The following is a 21,926-nucleotide window of genomic DNA, read 5'->3' on the forward strand; positions in this document are numbered from 1 at the left end:
TGCCGAGCTGCTGCCCCGCTCAGAGCCACTGCCACAGCTCCATGCTGAGCTTCACAGAGCTCTTCTCAACCCCCAAACAGGGATTTGTCATCCAAACGGCTTTGGAAGCTTTTATCCCACAAAAAAGGAGGAGCAGAAGGCCTTTCCCTGGCTGAAGGGAGCTGCCCCAGCCTCTCCGTCTGGGCAGCTCTCTCCTGGCTCTTTATTTTCCATGCACCTTTCCCAAGCCCAGCATTCCCATTTGTTTCCACATTCCCAGGCTGCAAGGGGCCATGGAGGAGCCTGGGGCCGTGGTCTGAGGGGAGCCAGCAAGCAGGAAAAGGGATTCCAGCAGTTTGTGGTGCTCTGAAATCAGGGATGAGCAGCTGGAAAAGGGGAATTTCTCTGGATTCTCCTCCAAATCTCCACCTCTGACCTCATCAGGCTCCAGATCCTCACGAGGTCACTCGATGCCGTGAAAATGATGGAGCTCCAGGCAGGTTTTGTGAGGGAAGGAGGGCACAAGGTCCTGTCTCTGAAAAGCTGGGATGAAAGGGTGGGAAGCAATCCCAATTCCCACCTCCCTGGAGGGGACAGGAGCAGCTGTGGCTGTCCCTGGATCCCTGGGAGCGTCCCAGGGTGCCCAGCGGGTCTGGCAGTGCCAGCAACCCCCAGGAGAAGCTGGAGAAGCTCCCAGGAGCTGCCACCCTGCCCTGGCTCGGGAAGCACAATAGGAATTTTTGGGAATTCGTAGCTGTGGCTGGGATATGAATTTTTAACTCCAGCTGCTTTCCCAGGGTCGTTGCCTGGAGGTGGAAGCCGCCCTGATAAAAGAGGCTGCTAAAGCTGCTTCATCTCCAGTGCCTGCACTGCTCCTTTTTTGTTATTTTTTCCCCCTTTCAACCTGAAATCCTTTGTTCCCAGCCCAGGAGGGGCCGATGCCTCCCAGGTAAGAGGGAGCTGAGCAGCAGGAGCCTGGCTGCTGCTTCCCAGGGTGCTCCTGAGCAGGGCTGGAGCTTCACTTGGCAGAGAAATGCAGAAGGAAATGTTGGGCTGGTTCAAGGCCAGCAGTTATTTCCATTGGTGTTCCTGTGAGTGGAGAAGCCTCTCCAGCAGCCAGGGAGGGATTTGACAGAAATTCCCTCTCACTGTGTGCTCCTGAAATGTTCTTCTGATTTTATTTTATTTTATTTTATTTTATTTTATTTTATTTATATTTTATTTTTATTTTATTTATATTTTATTTTTATTTTATTTTATTTTATTTTATTTTTATTTTATTTATATTTTATTTATATTTTATTTATATTTTATTTATATTTTATTTTGTTTGGTTTTTTATGTTATGTTATTTTATGTATGTTTTATGTTATTTTATGTTATTTTATGTTATTTTATGTATTTTATGTTTTATTTTATTTTACTTTATGTTATGTTATGTTGTTATGTATGTTACGTTATATTTTATTTTATTATATTTTATTTTATTATATCTTATTTTATTATATTTTATTTTATTTTATGTTATTTTATTTTATATTTTATTTTATTTTATGTTATTTTATGTTATGTTATTTTATTTTATGTTATTTTATGTTATGTTATTTTATTTTATTTTATGTTATTTTATTTTATATTTTATTTTATTTTATTTTATTTTATTTTATTTTATTTTATTTTACTATGAAAATGAAAATTCCCTCGTGATAAAAGCCTGCTCTGGCCCTGAGCTCTCCCAGGTTCTCCACAGCCAGGTGGCAGCGAGGGCTTGGTGATCACGGGATCACGGAATGCTTCAGGATCTTCCCAGCCCATCCCTGGGCGTTCCATTCCCATCCTGTGGGGTGAGATGGAAATCCTCCTGCCCACCGGGGTGGGGCTGCCCAGAGCAGTTTTTGGCATCCTCAGCGGTTCCAATCCCAAACTTCCATCCCTTCCCAGGATGTGGCTGCTCCTGGTGGGCAGGGCAGCCCAGTCCTGGATTCCCCTCCAGATTCCCAGGAAAACGTCGATATTCCAGATTCTGCTGCGGCTGGGGAGTTACTGAGTGCTGGTGTGACGTGTGTGCCGTAGAGCTACCTACTCTGCCTGGAAACTGCTGCAAGCTGGAGGGAATTAATTTACTCATAGATAGATAAATAGAGAAATTTCTATCCATCTGAGGATGAGTTTCCTGTTCAATGCTTGTTCTGAAAAAAATCTGTCCCCAGTAAAGTTCATGATATCTTCACATACCATGGTGAGTGTAGCCACAAGATGAGATGGTCAAAACATGGCTTTTGTTCAGATTGAGCAGGAAGGTGGAAAAGTGGGTGCAGGGCAGCCCAATCCTGGATTCCCCTCCAGATTTCCAGGAAAACATCAATATTCCAGATTCTGCTGTGGCTGGGGAGCCCTGCTGAGGTCACAGAGGGCAGAGGAACCCAAAAAAAGCAACACCCTGCAAGGCCAAACTCCAACCACTGGATCGGGAATCACAGAATTATGGAATTATGGTTGGAAGGAACCTCAAATCCCACCCAGTGCCACGGCAGGGACACCTCCCACTGCCCCAGGGGCTCCCAGCCCCGTCCAGCCTGGCCTTGGGCACTTCCAGGGATCCAGGGGAAGCTTCTCTGGGCCCTGGGGTGAGCTGGGAGAACCCTTTTGACCTCTTGAGTTCACTGGGGAAATCCCAGCTCATCCCAGAAGCTCCCTGAGCCCGGGTGTGCAGAAGGAAGGTTTTGTTGGTGACAATCCCAGCCTAAACTGTCCCCAAACGGAGCTGGGACCCCTCTGCCAGCCCAGGGAGGGACCTGCAGCAGCCTCTGCTCGGAATCCATCCCTGGGCTCTGGGAAAACGCTAAAAACATTGGCAGTGCCTCTGGAGCCATCAGCCCCAGCACCAGCCAGATTCCTGCTGAGGAATCACAGCAGCTCTGCTGAGCCTTCCACCCACAAAGGGAGATTCTCTCTGCCCTGTGGGAAGGCAGATTGGTGCAAAAATAAAACCCTGTTGAGATCCTGTCGCACATGAGGCACCTGCAAAGATTCGAGTTTGAATATTTTTCCATTTTTCTCTAATTAAAAGGGTCATTTGGGGATTATTCTGCTGGGCAGGGCTCCCCCTGCATTGATCCTGGCCCTCTGGGTGATGTTGGCATGTTGGGCTCTTCAATCTCTGTTTCTTCTCCACAAAATTGATGTAATTTTACTTCTTTCCCCTGCGCAGGCAGATCCCTCTGCCTGGGTGATGTGCTGCAGGGGCCACGGCCTCAGCTGTTAATTTGGTTAATTAAGTTGGGTAATTGAGCCACTGAGTTGCTTCCTAAGGGGTTTTTCTACCCTTGGAAACAAAGAAAATTGAGAGTCCAAGGTAAAGCCGCCTCCTGATGGGCTGTGCCTTAAATTCCCTGATCCAAGTGTTGGAGAGCCCTCGAATTCCTTGAATTCCCAGTCAGGAAACACTTCCTGGTGTCCAGCCTGGGTTCCCTGGTGCAATTTAGGGCTCTGAGACCCCTGACAAACCCTAAAGGTGATTTATCCCTTCCCTTTGAAGGCCAGGGCGATGCCTCCCTGCTGTCTTTACTCAAAACAAATCCCCGTGCTGTGAATGTGAGTCCCCATCCCTGGAAATGTCCAACAAACACCTGGATGTGGCACTTGGGGACGTGGCTTAGTGGTGGCCGTGGTTTGTGGTTGGACTGGATGATCCTGGAGGGCTTTTCCAACCATAACTGATGCCATAAATGTGATTTTCCTCTCGGGATTTCCAGCCTGTGCTCTCTCCATCCATCTGGGATCGTTCTCCTTGTCCTCACTGGGAATTTATCCGGTGTTTGAAATGTCCAGCACCAGAACCTCAGTGGGGCCAGAGAGATGGAAAGCTCCCTTTGTTTATTTGTTGGACATTTTGCCTCGGCACCACAGCAAATGTTTGGTTTTATTGCATTATTTCACGTTCAGCTCCTGTTCACTTTGTGATCCGTGGAAATCCTGAGATTTCCCAAAATCCCACCCCTTTCAATCCTGTATCTCCCTGGTGAACGTGCCATTGATTATTCCTGCCTCACCAATTCACCCACCATTCCTGAAGTGTCTTTTTCTGCTCTTCTTGTTTCTTCCAGACCATTTCTACGATTTATCAAGACCATTTTGACTCCTAATCCTGGCCTCCGAAGCACCTGCAGCCTGTCCCAGCCCGGTATCCACAGCAATTTTAGTAAGAAAAAATCTTATTTTCCATCCTCCAAATCCATTTTAAAGGTACCAAACTGTGCTGGAGCTCCCATTTTCCCTTTGGTGTTGTGGAATTGGTTCTGATGATCCTGGTGGGTTCTTCCCATCTCAGGATATCCTGGGAGCCACCCTTAAAGTGCTTCATTTTCCTTGGAAAAGGTCCAGAAGGTCCAAAATGGAGCCCAGCTGGTGCTGGCTTGGTGGGATTTGTGTCCCAAAGAGGGGATTTCATCAGCTTGGAACGTTTGTAATGAAAAATCAGTTTATTTCTGGTGCCAGGGCCTGAGCAAGGCTGGTTCTGTGCAGGGTTTGGAGTGGGAAAGGGAAGAAATTATTTGGGTGGGCAGGAATTGTTCCCTGGGAGGGTGGGGAGGGGCTGGGCTGGAATTCCAGCTGTGGCTGTCCCTGGATCCCTGGCAGTGCCCAAGGCCAGGCTGGAGCAGCCTGGGATGGTGGAAGGAGTCCCTGGATTGGAACTGGATGTGTTTAATTCCAACCCAAACCGTTCCACGACCATTCTCAGAAAATCAGCAGCTCGGCTTTTCCCCGTGGATTTGGGAATTTTTGGCTTTTCCTTCACTCCCCAGCTGCCCTGGACCCCTCGGAGCTGCCCTTGGCCAAAGCCTCGTTCCCCAAGGAGGGTTTGGGGCCGAGACCCCGAGGGCAGAGGTGCAAACAGGGTTTATTTCATGGATTTAAAGCAGCTCTGGGTGTCCAGGTGGATGCTCCATATCCTTGGAATTTTGCCCTCTTTCAAACACTGAATCCCGAATCTGTACAGGTTCATTTTGGTGGGGATGGCAAGAATTCCAGGGTTTATTTCTGAGGAATAAAAGCTTTATTATAGACCAGATTTATTACATTATTCACCAGATTTATTACATTTATAATGTAAAAAGGCAGAGCCACAGGCTGCCCACAGCGTCCCTGTGACTGGCAGGGCTTAGAAAATAAGAAATGAAAACAAAACCAGGACCCCAAAGGTGATCAGGTGCAAATAAAATGAATTAATTCCTTGTTTTTCCCTCTGGAGGAGCCTAAGTCTGGGCTTTGCCCTTGTGTTTGTCAGAGAATTCTTGGTTTCAGGCCTTCTCTGTGCCATCCACAGTCTAAATTTAAACAAAATAAAATTCCTGATTGTTTTCCACCTCACAATTCCTAGAGATGATCGTGGATTAGGCTTTTCAGCCCCTCTGAAATGCCATTCCCATACTCAGGGGGGGAAACTGAGGCATGAGAGGCCAGAGTTTGGCTCCAGGGGTGAGCTGGAGTGGGAAATGCCAATTCCCCATGACCTGCCTTGCCCAAAGTTAAAAGACATTGAGAGGAAACCAAGTTCTGGGAGCAAAACCTTGCAACTTGATATTTTTCAAGGGCTTTAATGACATAAAACTGATTTACTTTGAGGCGAAAAGCTTTAAATATCCCTGCAGAGAGTACCTAATGTGCATGGTTTTGTATTTATTCTCTGCATTTCGGTGGATGGATGGATGGAATATAATTCCCAGCCATAATGGAATTATACTGGGAGGTGCTCTCTGGCAGGGTGGTGTTAAAAGCAGGTGCACAAAGGGAATTCTGTTTGGAGAGAGGGGAAAAAAATCCCCTTGTGGTACCAGTGAATGATCCTTAGCCCTGCAATAAACCTAATCAGGTTAATTAGCATTAATTTGGCCGCCTGGCTTTTATTTGTGCGGAATAGAAACCCATCTAAGGAGTTTTGTTGGAAACCTTTTAGAGTTTTAGTGATATTTTCGAGTTCTTTTTGCCTGGCCAATGTAAAAATCTCTGGCTGGTTGGGCTTTTAGGGAGAATTATGCTGCACCCAGCATTTACAGCCATTAATTCTCCATCTCCTCTTGCACCTTTCATTGTCAGTAAATCCATTTCCTGTCCTCATTCCCCTGGAGATGACCCAGCTCTCCCTGGGTGTCTCCAAATGTGGTTTTTTGGAGGTTTTTTTTGGGAATTGTATGAAATCTCCCCTCTGGCAGCAGCCTGGTTGTGCTCCTGCTCTGCTGCCCCATCCCACACCAGGCTCTTTCCCTCAGATTACAAATCAAATTACAGGACCACCCCTCCTGTAATTTCCCACCCTGGGCCTCACCCGGAGCTGCCTCTTTTCCCTCTTTTCCCTCTTTTCCCTCTTTTCCCTCTTTTCCCTCTTTTCCCTCTTTTCCCTCTTTTCCCTCTTTTCCTTCTTTTCCCTCTTTTCCCTCTTTTCTCTTTCTTTTGCTTCTGCCCCTGCCTTTTCTCCTCACTTCCCTGCTGCATCTTCCCCTCGCTGTTCCCATCCCTGGAAAAGCTGCTGGGATTTTATCCCAGACGATTCCTTGCGCCTGCCCAGACGGATCCGTGTGGAGCGAGGGCTGGAGCTGTCACAGGAGGGAATTTTCCATCAGCCCCAGCCCCTCCACTCCCGCTTTGGATTAAATTCCTTGCAGAGTCTGGAATGGCTTTGGGTTAGGCCAGGCTGAAGGAGCAGGGGATGAGGATGAGGATGGGGATGACAGAGCTTGTCACCTTCCAAACTCGCAGGGCTGCTCTTTGCCCTTTGATTTTCATGCTCACAGCATCCCAAATGCTGGGAAACTCCTCCAAATCACCCAATTCAAACTTGGGCCGAATCCCACCGGGCCCACTGGGCCATGCACCCATTATTGGAGCACCTCCAGGGATGGGCACTGCAAACCTCCCTGGGCAGCCCCTGGCAAGCCCTGATCCCCTTTCCATGGGGAAATTCCTGCTGCTGTCCCCCCTGAGCTCCCCTGGCCCAGCCTGAGGCCGTTCCCTCTCCTCCTGTCCCTGTTCCTGGGAGCAGAGCCCGACCCCCCCGGCTGTCCCCTCCTGCCAGGGACTTGTGCAGAGCCAGAAATTCCCCCTGAGCCTCCTTTGCTCCAGCCTGAGCCCCTTCCCAGCTCCCTCAGGAATTCTCCAGCCCCTTCCCAGCTCCCTCAGGAATTCTCCAGCCCCTTCCCAGCTCCCTCAGGAATTCTCCAGCCCCTTCCCAGCTCCCTCAGGAATTCTCCAGCCCCTTCCCAGCTCCCTCAGGAATTCTCCAGCCCCTTCCCAGCTCCCTCAGGAATTCTCCAGCCCCTTCCCAGCTCCCTCAGGAATTCTCCAGCCCCTTCCCAGCTCCCTCAGGAATTCTCCAGCCCCTTCCCAGCTCCGTTCCCTGCCCTGGACTCACTCCAGCCCCTCCAGGTCCTGTTTGCAGTGAGGGGCCCAGGACTGGCCACGCTCAGGAGGAATTAGGTGACAGTGTGGGAAGGCTGAGTTATCTCCTGCTCCTTAGATAATCATGGAACGCCTTCCTCCACCACTTCTTCCGCACAGCTCTGAGCACACACAGGTTTTAAATCTCCACTTGAATTCCCAGAGGAATCATCTCCTTCCTCATTCCTTCTCTCAGCCATTATCTCTCATTCGATGCGACAACGCCATCAACTCTCCAGAGCTCTGTGGGTCTCTGTCCCCGCTCAGAACGTGCTCTGCCACCTCCCAGACACCTCCAGGAGAAAGAGCTTGTGCAGTGTTTAATGTGACACTTCAGCCTTAGGGAAAAAGCAAAAAAAGAAACGTGGAGAAAATCCAAAACTTCCTCCTGCCTGCGCGGGCCTCTGTTACAATCAGCAAATCACCTCCGCCGTTTCACCTCAGGGTTAAACTTGGAAAGCTCAGCTCCTTTCTATGAATCACCCTCAGCAAACAGCCCCAATTAAGAGATAAAACATTGCTACCACAACAGCAGCTTGGGCAGGGATTTATTTTTAGAAGCTGCTTAAAATAGTGCGTGGTACCTCGCTCAAAAACATCCCCTGTGTGCTGGTACGGGCTGATGTCAGAGCAGTGAGACACTCCGGAGGGACACACACTTCACACCCTCCCCAGGACTCCTGCACAGCACCAAGCTGAGAGAAAACACTGAAAAAAACAGGGAAGGAAGCCCAAAATTGGTCTTAACACCTCCCTGCCAGCATAGTGTAAGATGCCAGGGTTTGAAGAGAGGAGTGTAAAGGGATGATTCGAAGCAGATTTTGGAAGTGCCAACATTTCCCACTAAAAAGCGAGCAGAAAAGGCTCTGTGTGACTTTGGGGAAGGGTTTTGGGTTCTGAGAGCCAATCCTGGGGCTGAAACGGGCTCTGGTGCAAAGTTTTGATTTGAGAGGCCACTGACAGGGAGCTGCCACTGTCCCTGCAGGGCCAGCAAGGATCTGGGGACAGCTCCTAATGTGGCACTGCCAGCACAACCCTCTGCACCTGGGAAGTGATGGAAAAGCAATCAGGATCACAGAATATCCTGAGCTGGAAGGGCCCCCAAGGATGATCCAGTTCAGCTCCAGCCCTTCACTCCACCCAGGTCACCTTTGCTGCACCCACAAAAGGTTCTGTGCTGCCAGTGGTGGGCCCAGTGCTGAGCAAGCAGGTTGTGCTTGGCTCCTTCCTCTTCAGGAACAATCCAGGGTGTCCTGTGGCCTCACTGGGGGAACCTGTGCCCTCACCTGGGCATGGAAACCTGCCCTGTGCCCTCACCTGGGCAAGGGAACCTGCCCTGTGCCCTCACCTGGGCAAGGGAACCTGTCCTGTGTACTCACCTGGGCATGGAAACCTGTCCTGTGCCCTCACCTGGGCAAGGGAACCTGTCCTGTGCACTCACCTGGGCATGGGAACCTGCCCTGTGCCCTCACCTGGGCAAGGGAACCTGTCCTGTGCACTCACCTGGGCAAGGGAACCTGCCCTGTGCCCTCACCTGGCCAAGGAAACCCGCCCTGTGCCCTCACTGATGTCCCCAAGCCAAGGGAACCAGAAGCTGAGCCAGAGCTGTGGCCCACTCAGTGTCCACTCAGTGTCCAGGGGAGGTTGTACCAAGCTCTGAAGTTGCCAGAGGCTTTTCTCCCCCTCTGAAGTGCTGAGGGGCAGATTTGGGGCAGTTTTGATACTTTTGAGGCAGCTGAGAGTGGAGCTGTCACCGTGTGCCCCAGCTCTGACACTCACAGCACGTCCTGAGCAGGGAGGGACCCCCAGGATCACCCAGCCCCTCTCCTGTCCCCAGCCAGGACACCCCAAAAGCCCCACCCCGAGCACAGCAGAGATGGCCACAAGTGCTGGCCCTGTGGAGATGTGCAGAACAACAGGAAAACCATCAAAGGGCTGGAAAGTCATGTGGTGATGCCAACAACCCCCGGTGGGATCCTCCACAGCGTTGGGTGTGAGTCTGGACACTTCCTGGGGTGAAGGTGCCTTTCAGGGGGTGACAGCACCCTCAGGGCCTCTCCTCTGAGCTTTCTGGGGTGCCCCAGCCTGCTGAGAGGGCAGAGATCCTCCTGGAAGTGCCTCCTGGATGAGGTGAGGAGGCCGCGCCGCGCAGCCGGAGGGAAAGGAGGTGGGAGGAAACCATGGCTGCTTGTTTACGCCGTGAATGGAAAAAAAACAGAGAGGCTTATCGTGATCAAAGCAGGCAAAACAGGACGTCAGGGCTGAGCTCTGTCAGGCACTGCTGCTCCAGGGCCCTGGCTTTCAGCTGCACCAAGGGAATCCTGGCTTTGTGAGCCTGCCCAGGATTCGCTGGCGTTGGACTTGGGAGCCTGGGATCACAAGTGCTGCTCGGTAAATTCATTTAGCTCTGCACTGGCAGCAGGGAAAGGAGCAGAGGGTCAGTTTTGGGCTAATTCTGACCTGATTTGGCGTGCATTTCTGGAATAGCTGCCTCAAAGGCAGCAGAAACAGCTAAAAAATGAGAATTGTTACCAAGGCAAAAGGGTGCCCGAGGCTGAGGCTGAGCAGAGGGGAACAGGTTTTATTTGCAAGGGGTCAGGCTCTTTAAAACGGTGTTTCCTTCATTCATCTTCATTAAGGAAATGACACTCAGAGTGAAAACGAAAAACCCCAGGGAAATAAAACCCCTCCAAGGTTTTTGTTTTTTTGGTTCGACCTTCAGCGCTGTGGGCCCTCCATGACCAGAGAAAATCGTGCTGGTTTCTGGTTTCTGACCATTGCTGCTCATCCAAACCCATTCCAGAGCGTCACAGTTGGCCTGTGCAGACCACAGGCCCAGCTGCAGCCTGAGGGTTTGTGTGAGATGTGGAAAAATCTGATTAAAGAGGAGCAGGTTTCCAAGAATTCCCCACAGTTTGGGAATGCAGGACGTGTTTCTCATACCCCAGACAGATCTCCAGCAGCAGTTGTAGGTGAATTACAACGAGAATTGCTGGGTTTAAGGAGGGCCCACAGAGATCTTTGGGGTTTGGGGTATTTCTTCTTTGAAGAGCAAAACCAGCAACAACAATAAAAACATCTGGTGTTGAATTTTAGAGGTCTGGGTAGTGAAGCCAGACAAAAAAAAAAACTAGAAAAAAAGGGAACAGAATCTTAGCAGAGAAGAAATCGATCACCAGAACATCTTCACTGAGAGCTGCTGCTTCTGCCACCGTCTGTAGACTTTAAATCAGGACTTTTTCCTATTTTCATGTGAGAAATTGGAGCTTAAGGACGAGTCCTGAGCCAGATGCAGAAATGCCTGGGGGGTTCTGCGGCCTGGGTTTAGCAGGTCAGGCTCAGTCAGGCCCTGTGCTGGGTCCTGGCTCAGTGTCCGAGGATCTCTGGGGACTCTCTGGGGTTGTGGCACCGCTTTTTGAACCACCAATCTTTCCATGTTCCTGGAAATGCTGATTCCAAAAAATCAAGGGCCTTGACTGCAGCAGAGTTGTTTTTTTTTTGCTGAAATTCCCTGTCTGCAGTGCCCCATAAACACGAGCATCAGCGTTATCCAGTGTTAGTCTGGGGCTGAGAGAGGGGTTCCCAAGAGAAATGCTCTCTCCAAATTTCAAATTTCACTCCAGTTCATCGCTGGTGGTGACTTTGAGGAGCTTAAGGAGGCTCCTGCACAGCTCACAAAGCAAAAGCTGAGACCTGCATGGGTTATTCTGCCCCCTGAGCAAACAAACAACCCCTTGTGCCATGATCCTGTTTAATTTAAGGCATTTTGGGTGATTATTTTCTGATTAAGGGGGTGATTTTCTGATGAATTTGGGTGATTAAGTTCTGAGCCCTTAAACTCCAGCTGTGGGTGTGAGACTGACACATTTGGGGAAGGAATGGGATCTTCCAAACTGACTTTTAGGAGAGAAAATAAAAACCAAACCCAAAAGGGACCAAAACCCTGGAAAAACGAAGGCTCACAGAATGGTTTGGGCTGGAAGGGTCTTACAGACCATGGGCAGGGGCAACTTCCACGAGACCTCGTGTTGGACATTTGGGTCTTTTTGGGTGGGAGATCAGAGTTGTGCTCATCTTCCCAAGCATCCTCCCTGTGCCACCAGGGCAGGGCTGAATTTGCAGCTCTCCTTGTCCGTGGACGAGCTCAAAAGGCTCAGAGAGGAAAATCCTGCACAACTTTTGGAAAGCCAAGGCTGTAATTTCAGCGAGCTCCTCCGCGGTGACCCAACCGCTCGGGTTCCCCGGGCCTTGCCCCCTGTGGGTGTGGGGTGAGCAGCTCAGGAGGGCTCTGGGGTTTCCTGCAGCCTCAGGGATGATTCAGCACCTTGCAGACAGCTCAGGTCGGGCTGTTTTGGGGTGTGTGAGCACCATTCCTGCAGCACCTCCTCGGTTGATGGAACAGCGCACGGAGCTGCTGCGAGACCACCAGGGAAACTCTTGGCTGGCTCCTGCCCGACCCCGAGGGGCTGGAGCGCTGCTGGGGGAATCTGAGCCACCCTCAAGCTGTGCTTTGTGCAGGGTTTCCGAGCCCTGGGGTGCTGCCGGAGGTGCGGGACCACATCCTGCCCACAGCTCGGGGCGAGGAGAGAATCACTGAGCTTGAAGAGTTCAGAGGAGACCCAGGAGCAGTGCCCTGTCACACCATCCCACGGGCAGGAGGCTCCTGCTGCCCCCCAGCTTCCCACCCCGCCACCGGTTGGTCACTGGTTGGTCACTGGTTGGTCATTGGTTGGTCATGGGCTGGTCACTGGTTGTTCACCTGTTGGTCACTGGTTGGTCACTCCTTGGTCACTGGTTGGTCACTGGTTGGTCACTCCTTGGTCACTGGTTGGTCACTGGTTGGTCACTCCTTGGTCACTGGCTGGTCACTCCTTGGTCACTGGCTGGTCATTGGTTGGTCACCAATTGGTCACTGGTTGGTCACTCCTTGGTCACTGGTTGGTCACTGGTTGGTCAGTCCTTGGTCACTCATTGGTCACTGGTTGGTCACTGGTTGGGCACTCCTTGATCACTCCTTGGTCACCGGTTGGTCACCGGTTGGTCACTCCTTGGTCACCGACTGGTCATTGGTTGGTCACTGGTTGGTCACTCCTTGGTCACTGGTTGGTCACTTCTTAGTCACTCCTTGGTCACTCCTTGGTCACTCCTTGGTCACTAGTTGGTCACTCCTTGGTCACTGGTTGGTCACTGGTTGGGTTTAATGGCTGGCGCTGGGCACAAATCCCAGTTTCCGTGCCCTGCCCAGGTCTGGAGGTGCTCAGGGTGCCTCTCTCTGTTCCTTGTTCTGTTTAAACCCCTGAACTCTCCCTCCAGCCCTGCTCTGGGATCTCAGGGGCCTCACCCCGAGCTGTCCCGAGCTGTCCCCACTGCTGTGACAGAAATGTCACTCTGCAGAGCCCAGAACCCTCAGCCCTGTGCAAAACCCTGCTCCGTGCCTGTCAGGGCCTGCAGCTGTCCTTTATTTGGTGCTCAGCCATCAGGCAGGAATGCTGGCCCCTGGAGAGGGGTTTTTTGGGGTTTTTTTGTGCTTTTAAAATTTTTTTTTAACCTTTCCTAAAGAGGCTGGAGGCAATTTCAGACTTGCCTCATGTCCAAACATTGCTTTGTCCATGGAGGGAGAGGCAGAGGTCTTGTTACAGCGCTGGCTGCTTCTCCACAGGGTGGATTTAACAGGGAATTGTCCTGACCCGGTTTATTTGGGATTATTGAGGGGTCTCTGTGCTCAGGGCTGCTTTGCAGCAGCCCCCCAAAGAAGGAGCTGCTGGTTAAAGGTTCAGGGCTGTGCTTGGTAAATGGTGTTTGGGAGAAAAAAATAATTGTTCTGCTCTGGGGCACACCAGGAAAAGCCCAGTGGGAGCAGAACTGTGAGCATTCCTGGATTTAATCAAGGAATCTGAACAAAAATTAAAAAACTCCTCATGGTATTTCTTACCCCAACACAGTCAGAGGGGGCTGAGGATCCACTTCGCCAGCAGTTGATGCATTTAAGTGTTTTTATTTGGTTTGTTTATTTTTGTTTAAAGCAGCCACTTAATCTCAAGTTCAGATGTGTGGCTTCTTGTGATTTTTGACTGAGAATTTCTTGCTTGCACTGAAATAATGAGGTTTTTTTTGTGATATCTCAGCTGTTCCATCAGAGATTTCATCCTAGGGAGGGTTTTTGAAGCATTTTTCCTCTCAGGGCTCTGCAGAGCAGGAGGATTTTTGGATCAGAAGCTGAATACATGAGTAATTTCTGGCCCTGGGTTCTCTGCAGGTTTCAGATCTGTTTTTTTTAAATTTCTTAGAAAAAGGTAACACACATTTAAATAAATAAAACAGATTAGATGTGTTAAGGAAAATATTTGTCCATTTTTTTTCTTGGCAAACACATTTAAATTCTTATAAAAATACCCCCCAAATGAACGTTTTGAAGCCTATTTTTTACTGAGCCCTGTGCTAAGCTGAAGGAAAGTGATCCCAGATTTCCTGGATGCCTATCCACAGGGATCTATATCCACTGCCTTTGCTAGGGATGGCTTCAAAAAATATTTATTTGCCTTGAAATCTTTAATATTCGACCTGCAGATGATGTCCTTGATGCCATTCCAGCTCTGAGCCCTGATGAGCTCAGCTGGGAAGTGCTGGGAGATGTTTTCAAGGTATTTTCATCACCTGTGTGAGCTCGTTTCTAATTAAACAGAAGCTCACACCTTATCTCGTTAGAGACTGATTGGTAACAAATGTGCACAGCACCGGCTGATGGTGGGAGAGGAATTCCCTGGGTCTGGCAGGGTTATAAAAGGAGGTTTTGTGTCGCTGTGTGGTCTCGTTCTCCTGGTCTGTGTGAAGGTGGTGCCTTGCTCCTGGGTTGGGTTTGTTGGGATGATTCATCCAGTCCCTGGATGTGGCAGCAGCAGGTACAGCTGGAATTCTGCCAGGACACTGGGCCTAGGACTGGTTTCCTTTTGATTCAGGGGGATTTATGGAAAATTACTTTGGACCTCAGTGGTGGCTCTCGGGGTCACCTCTCAATTTGCCACCTGCAGGTGTCTTCACCAGTAAATCTAAACGGCAAAAGGCACCAAAACTGAGCTGTTTCTCATGAATCCTGTGGCTGCTCCATCCCTGAAAGATCCTGGTGTTTTCTGTGCCATCCGAATCACCAGAAACTGAGACCTGGAGAAGGCTGACCTTGTCAGAGCTGGAGGGAGTTAAAGAATAAAACAGGGATTTATTGAAAGGCCTTAAAGGTCACACCTTGGGCAGTACAAGAGCCTGGCCAGGGCTGCACCCAAGATGGACCAAAAAATGGTCACAAAATGGACAGCAGTTCACCAGGGCTCACATTTTTATAAGTTTTGGTCCCTCTGCATATCAGGGTTAATTGTCCAATTACAGCTTCAGGTTATGGAGTCCCATCCTTGTTTTCTCTCTCCAGCCCAGTGTTGTTTCTGCTGGGCCTGAAACTTGTAATGATTGTCCTTGGTATCAAACTGGAAAAGGAATTGTTTTGTCTGCTTACTCTGTGACCAACACTTCATATGAAGCTTTAAACTACACCTGGGCAGAACAGAATATCAAAAATATCAAAGCTAAAATTTAAGGCATGGGTGCCAGGCCAGGCTGGAAGCAATCTGGAGGAGCAGGCGGTGTCCCTGGGGACTGGATGAGCTTTAAGGTCCCCCCAAGCCATTCCATGGTTCCATGTCCAAGTGAAAATCCAGCAGCTGGATGCAGCAAACACAAATCTTGGTGTGCTCCAGTGGCCCCAAACACAGATCACCATTCCACAGTGTGGGAATGGGGTTTTGTTGGGAATGGGGTGAGGCTGGGGGGTCTCTCCTGGGGTGAATCCTCCTGCTCATCCTTTGCCCCGCTCCCCCTGTGGCATTCAGGTGTTGGGGTGGCCTCACTTGTGTGGCTTTGTCCTCCTGGCTGCATCCTGAGCTCTGTTCCCATTTGGAGCCCTCAAACCCTGGCAGGGATAACGGGAAGGGAAATGTCAGGAAGTGGCACTGTCTGAAGAAATGGAGCAAGGAAAAGGCAGCACCAGAGTTCCTGGGTTTTAAACTGGCATTTCAGTCTTGGAATGGCTGTTCCATCCCAGGCACAGGCAGGAGCTCCAGGTTCTTACTTTGATAAAGGATTATTGAATTAATGATTGTTCTTTGTCCTTCAGCTTTGCTGGAGGCTCAGCAGATTTGTCCCACCAAAGTGCAGAGCTCTTCCCCATCCAAACCCACCTCAAGGTGTCCCAAAGATCCACTCCAATCCACTGGAAGCAGAAGATGCTGGGAGAAATATTTGGCCAGGCTGCATCCCAGTGTAGGAGTCAGGAATGGGGAATTTGTGAGGGATGCAGTGGGATTGAGAGAGTGGAGATTCTCTGGTGTGGAGGGACCCTGTCTGGGGCTCTGAGGATGTGGAAAATCCCACTCTGGGTTTTGGAATTCCAGCTTTGTGCTAACCAAGTTCCTGGGTGCTCTAAAGGGTAGAAGAGACCGTAAAAATACAAATATATTTTTGTGCCCCCAGCCAATGCTGGTGCTGTGGATTCCTGAGGAACAGGTTTATGAGGGGAAAACCAGGAGAGAGGGACACGCAGCCAATGGGGTCCCTGCACAAATATTTGCCTTCATCTACAAGAAGGATCTGTTAAGAAGAGGCCAATCACCTGGAAATGACCCAAAACACGTTCTGGTGCTCGTTAGGCGCTGCCTGTTTCCCTGGCACAAGGTGTATTTTTGTAGGAGCAGACAAGGCCGTTCTGTGAGCCTGTGATGACAGGGGAGCAAACACTGCCCAGACTTGACTCTCCTTGCAAAGCTCCCGACATTCCCTCCAAACTCAGTCATGCTTTCTCTCCCTTTCCTGTTAAACAAATGCATATCTTGATTTAGAGTTATTTGTGCTCTCTGTGTGCACTTCAGAGCTCCAAAATGGGAGGGGTTTTTTCCCCCCTGGATCTGGTGTGGGGAGCATCAGGATCTTCCTGGGGGGGTCGGGTCTTCACACCCTCCCCAGCTCTCTGAAATTGGGATCTGTCTAGAACTGGGATTTGGTCTGGAATTTTTAATCAGAATTGCACATGGAGGTGTGTGTGCACAGACACTGCAGGATGAAAATACAGATATATATAAATATCCACACAATCCTTTGGAAACGAGGCTTTTGCTAAGGGAAAACTCCACCTCGTGCAGCTGGCTCTGCGTTCCCTGGTGAATCCCTTCCCAGCAGCTCCACCTTGCCTGGGAAAATATTTACCTGGAGAAAAGCTGTGTTAATTAACCCAGCTCTCCCCACAGCTGCCCTGCCACGGAGTGGGAACCCAGCAATTTATGGGGCTGGGGGTGGCACTGGGGACACGCAGGGACTCGCTGTCTTTAATTCCCATTTCTGGTTTTGTCACCGTTTCTGTTGGGTGACAAAATGTAAATGGATTTCAGGATATGCTCCCCATGAGGCTCTGGGAAAGGGAGATTTCCAGCCTGGAGAAAGGATCAGAAGCTCTGGGTTTGCCCGTGGGGAGTAGAAAGATTATTTATTTCTATTTCTGCCTTTCTTTTCATTGAGGATAGAGAAAACCCCCATTGCCTTTGGTCCTGAATCAGATGGGGAAGTTTCCTTGTTGAATTTCCACTGAGATTCCAATTGTTTTTTTTCATTTAAACAGAAATCTTTCAGCATCTCCTCTGTATATTTAATTAAATGAGATACAGGCTGGCACAAAACAATACTGTGTGTTGTTGCTGTGTCCAGAAAGTGAAAAATCTGATTTGTTTTGATTTTTCAAGGGCTGCACACAGGTGCAGGAACTCCCAAGCAAAAAAAAAATCCCAAGCAAAAATGCTTTTGCACCATCCTAATTGAGGGAATTTATAATATATTTGTATTTTTACGGTATCTTCTATCCTTTAGAGCACCCAGGAACTTGGTTAGCACAAAGCTGGAATTCCAAAGCTGGAATTCTCTTCATGGAGAGAGCCTTGTGTGGTACTGCAGGGCAGCAGGGAAAGGAAAAAATTCCTGCCCAGCAGGGTGGGAATTGCAGGCTGGGGTTGTCCAGAAGATTTTGTGGCATCTTTAGTGGTCTGCCCACAGATTTCCATCCCAAATTTCCATCCCCCTCCCAGCCTGGGAGCCCTGATGTGGCTGCTCCTGGTGGGTAGGGCTGGATTCCCCTCCAGACTTCCAAGGAAAATCTCAATATTCCAGATGCTGATGTGGCTGGGGAGATCACGGGATCTGGAATCACAGAATCGTGGAGTGGTTTGGGTGAGAAGGAATTCCTGCAGCGTTTCTGCCCCTGCCTTCTGCATCCAAAACAAACTGTCAGCTTTTTGTGGCACCAGCTGGAAGGATCCCTTCAGTGGGGCTGTACAATAATCTCAGAGTCGGTTTTAATTCCATTCTGTTTAAGTCTTATTGCACTTTGCTTAATTGCTTCTGCTTTGTCCTTAACGAGACAAAGAGCAGTTTGTGTGAGAGTAAAATTGTCAAGTAGCAGAGCTGGAATTTGCATGTTAAAAGGTTCCTTTTCATTGTTTTCATCGCCTCCCAATCCCTCATTTGGTTTTGTTCAGTCCTACAAAGCCCTGCAGGTGACATCACCGGCCTGGCTGTGTCCTGCCAGCGCATCCTTAGGGAAAACTCCTCTGGATCATGGCCCGAGAAGGTTCTGAGTGGGCAGGACCAGCCCTGCTCCAGCCCTCCAGCAGCCTTGCAGTGCCGGGCACTTTGCAATCTGCCAAAAGTGTATTTGTAAAATACACCAAAATTCCTCATTTTTCCCATTAGGGATTGGCTCCAGCTCCCACAGCAACCAACAGTCAGGAAAGCAGGAGCTGAGCCAAACAATGAGCCAGCGACCCGTGGAACTCCAAGGGATTGGTGTGGGAATCCATGGATTGGTGGATCCATGGATCAGTGTGGGAATCCAGGGATTGGTGGATCCATGGATCAGTGTGGGAATCCAAGGATTGGTGGATCCATGGATCAGTGTGGGAATCCAAGGATTGGTGGATCCATGGATTGGTGTGGGAATCCATGGATTGGTGGATCCATGGATCAGTGTGGGAATCCAAGGACTGGTGAATCCATGGATTAATGTGTGGGAATTCGTGGATCAGTGAGTGAATCCATGGATTGGTGAGTGAATCCATGGATTAATGTGAGTGAATCCATGGATTAATGTGAGTGAATCCATGGATTGGTGTGTGTGAATCCATGGAATAATGTGTTTGGATCCATGGATTAATGTGAGTGAATCCATGGATTGGTGTGTGTGAATCCATGGATTAATGTGAGTGAATCCATGGATTAATGTGTGTGGATCCATGGATTAGTGTGTGTGAATCCATGGATTAATGTGAGTGAATCCATGGATTGGTGTGTGTGAATCCATGGATTAATGTGTGTGGATCCATGGATTAATGTGTGTGGATCCATGGATTAATGTGAGTGAATCCATGGATTAATGTGTGTGGATCCATGGATTGGTGTGTGTGAATCCATGGATTAATGTGAGTGAATCCATAGATTGGTGTGTGTGAATCCATGGATTAACGTGTGTGAATCCATGGATTGGTGTGTGTGAATCCATGGATTAACGTGTGTGAATCCATGGATTGGTGTGTGTGAATCCATGGATTAATGTGAGTGAATCCATGGATTGGTGTGTGTGAATCCATGGATTAATGTGAGTGAATCCATGGATTAATGTGAGTGAATCCATGGATTGGTGTGAGTGAATCCATGGATTAATGTGTGTGGATCCATGGATTGGTGTGTGTGAATCCATGGATTAATGTGTGTGGATCCATGGATTAATGTGAGTGAATCCATGGATTAATGTGAGTGAATCCATGGATTAATGTGTGTGAATCCATGGATTAATGTGTGTGGATCCATGGATTGGTGTGTGTGAATCCATGGATTAATGTGAGTGAATCCATGGATTGATGTGTGTGAATCCATGGATTGATGTGTGTGAATCCATGGATTAATGTGTGTGGATCCATGGATTGGTGTGTGTGAATCCATGGATTAATGTGTGTGAATCCATGGATTAATGTGTGTGGATCCATGGATTGGTGTGTGTGAATCCATGGATTAATGTGTGTGAATCCATGGATTAATGTGTGTGGATCCATGGATTGGTGTGTGTGAATCCATGGATTAATGTGAGTGAATCCATGGATTAATGTGAGTGAATCCATGGATTGGTGAGTGAATCCATGGATTAATGTGAGTGAATCCATGGATTGGTGTGTGTGAATCCATGGATTAACGTGTGTGAATCCATGGATTGGTGTGTGTGAATCCATGGATTAATGTGAGTGAATCCATGGATTAATGTGAGTGAATCCATGGATTGGTGTGTGTGAATCCATGGATTAATGTGAGTGAATCCATGGATTAATGTGAGTGAATCCATGGATTAATGTGTGTGGATCCATGGATTGGTGTGTGTGAATCCATGGATTAATGTGAGTGAATCCATGGATTGGTGTGTGTGAATCCATGGATTAATGTGAGTGAATCCATGGATTAATGTGTGTGGATCCATGGATTGGTGTGTGTGAATCCATGGATTGGTGTGAGTGAATCCATGGATTAATGTGAGTGAATCCATGGATTGGTGTGTGTGAATCCATGGATTAATGTGTGTGAATCCATGGATTAATGTGTGTGGATCCATGGATCAGTGCTGCTCCTCAGTCTGCACAGGACTTGCTGTTTTTTTTCTTCCCTCCCTTCTAGTTTTGATGGTGATATTTCTGGGAATATTTAGCTCTCAAATATGCAGATTTTGCAATAATTTCTCTGCTGTGACTCAAATGCTTTTCTGGAAAACCTCTTTGAAGTAATGAAATTCTCTCGATTAACCCTTTGCTTTCAATTAATGCAGAGTTGGGTTCGTTCATGTTTTCCTCAGGGCCCTTCTCTGCCTGGAAAGGTGGGAGGGAAAACTGCTGTGGGACAAAAATGAAAGTGAATAAGCCCAGCCTTTTAACTCTGGATTTTTTTTAATGAGCAGAGAAAGTCTCCTGGCTGTTTTCCCATCTGTTTCCAGTTAGGAGGATCCCTGTTTATCTCTGTGGGTCTCTCCCAGGAGGATCCCGGGCCCCCAGAGCTCAGTGCTGAGTCAGAGCACAGCTGGGGAACAGGGAAGTGTCCCCAGCTGGAAACGGGGACTCACTCAGGCCAAGGAGAGATGAACTCGCCCAGTTTCGCGCAGGAAATGTGTAACCACAGTGGGAATTGAACCCAAATCTCTCCAGTTTGGCCCCAGGTTTTCTTCTCCTCTCGGTGATCCACAGCAGCTCTGCAGATGTTGCTCAAGTCTGAGGATCCAAACACATGAATTCCAGAATTCTGGAATGGTTTTGGTGGGAAGGGAACTTAAATCCCATCCAATCCCACCCCCTGCCATGGCAGGGTCACCTCCCACTGTCCCCAGGGTCACCCCCACTGTCCCAGGGTCACCCCCACTGTCCCAGGGTCACCCCCACTGTCCCAGGCTGCTCCAGCCCCAATGTCCAGCCTGGCCTTGGGCACTGCCAGGGATCCAGGGACAGCCACAACTGCTCTGGCAATTCCAGCCCAGCCCCTCCCCACCCTGCCAGGGAACAATTCCTGCCCAAGATCCCACCCAAATCTCCCCTTTTCCAATCTCAAGCCATTCCCTGTGTCCTGTCCCTGCAGGCCTTGTCCCCAGTCCCTCTCCAGCAGTCCTGGAGCCCCTGCAGGCCCTGGAAGGGGATCTAGGATCTTCCCAGAACCTTTTATTCAGGCTGAACACCCGCAGCTCTTCCAGCCACAGGAGAGGTGTTGGGATGTGCTGAGAGGTCTGTGGAAGGTGAGTGTGGAGCTCACCCATGATTTCCTTGAAACTAAAGCTGGTCTAAACGCAGAACTCGAGACTAAATACGAGCTTTGGAGGAAGGGCTGGGTGAGGAAGAGGAATAACCCACATTCCCTGGGTGCTGTCTCTGTCCCAGAGCTGAGATTGGAGCTGTTCCTCGGGAGCAGCCACAGATCCCGATGAATCTCCCCTTTTCTTCCTCCTTCCCTCTGGATCCTTGGTGCAGAAACCCTCCCAGGCTTCATTTCTTTCCTCCCATTTTTTGTTGCACTGTTAAATTTTCCTTGGAGAAGTCTGAGTCTGGATGAACTCCATCCAGCCAGGAGAGTTATCCTTTGCCACTGGCATTGCAGGAGCCTCATTCCCAGGAATGAAGATGTGCAGAGTAGCCTGAGCTGGCCCAGCAGGGCCCTGCTCGCTGCTGTAGGCAGCCAGGTGTGTTTGTTTGTTGGCCTCTTCTCAAATTGTTCACTTTTGTGCAGAATTCCTAAAACACCAGAACCATCTGGGGCCCATGTGTTGATCAGAGGAGAATGAGGATGGTCTGAGCATTTGGGGTGATACTGAATTAACTCAAGGATTTTCTTTGCAAGCCTAATTTTTAAACACTTAGGAATTGATATGTGGCCTATGGGAGAATATTCAGTTTTATAATGTTGTTCAG

General features: G+C 49.2%; 1 protein-coding gene across 5 annotated transcripts in view; it reads left to right on the forward strand.

The window, feature by feature from the left end:
* Positions 1–21,926, forward strand: part of HIVEP3 (HIVEP zinc finger 3) — a 180,827-nt gene that overhangs the window by 105,332 nt on the left and 53,569 nt on the right. For 4 of the 5 annotated variants that reach the window (XM_088067421.1, XM_088067423.1, XM_088067424.1 and 1 more), the window contains one exon: positions 4,086–4,180. The gene's annotated coding sequence lies outside the window, so the exon portion shown is untranslated. Of the gene's footprint in view, positions 1–4,085; positions 4,181–14,238; positions 14,313–21,102; positions 21,257–21,926 lie in introns of those variants that run through there. The other variant, XM_005529912.3, reaches the window with a different exon arrangement.

The sequence above is a fragment of the Pseudopodoces humilis genome, chromosome 27, assembly GCF_049639895.1.
Source record: "Pseudopodoces humilis isolate 2021_Gansu_Grassland_sample_001 chromosome 27, ASM4963989v1, whole genome shotgun sequence".
Classification (NCBI taxonomy): domain Eukaryota; kingdom Metazoa; phylum Chordata; class Aves; order Passeriformes; family Paridae; genus Pseudopodoces; species Pseudopodoces humilis.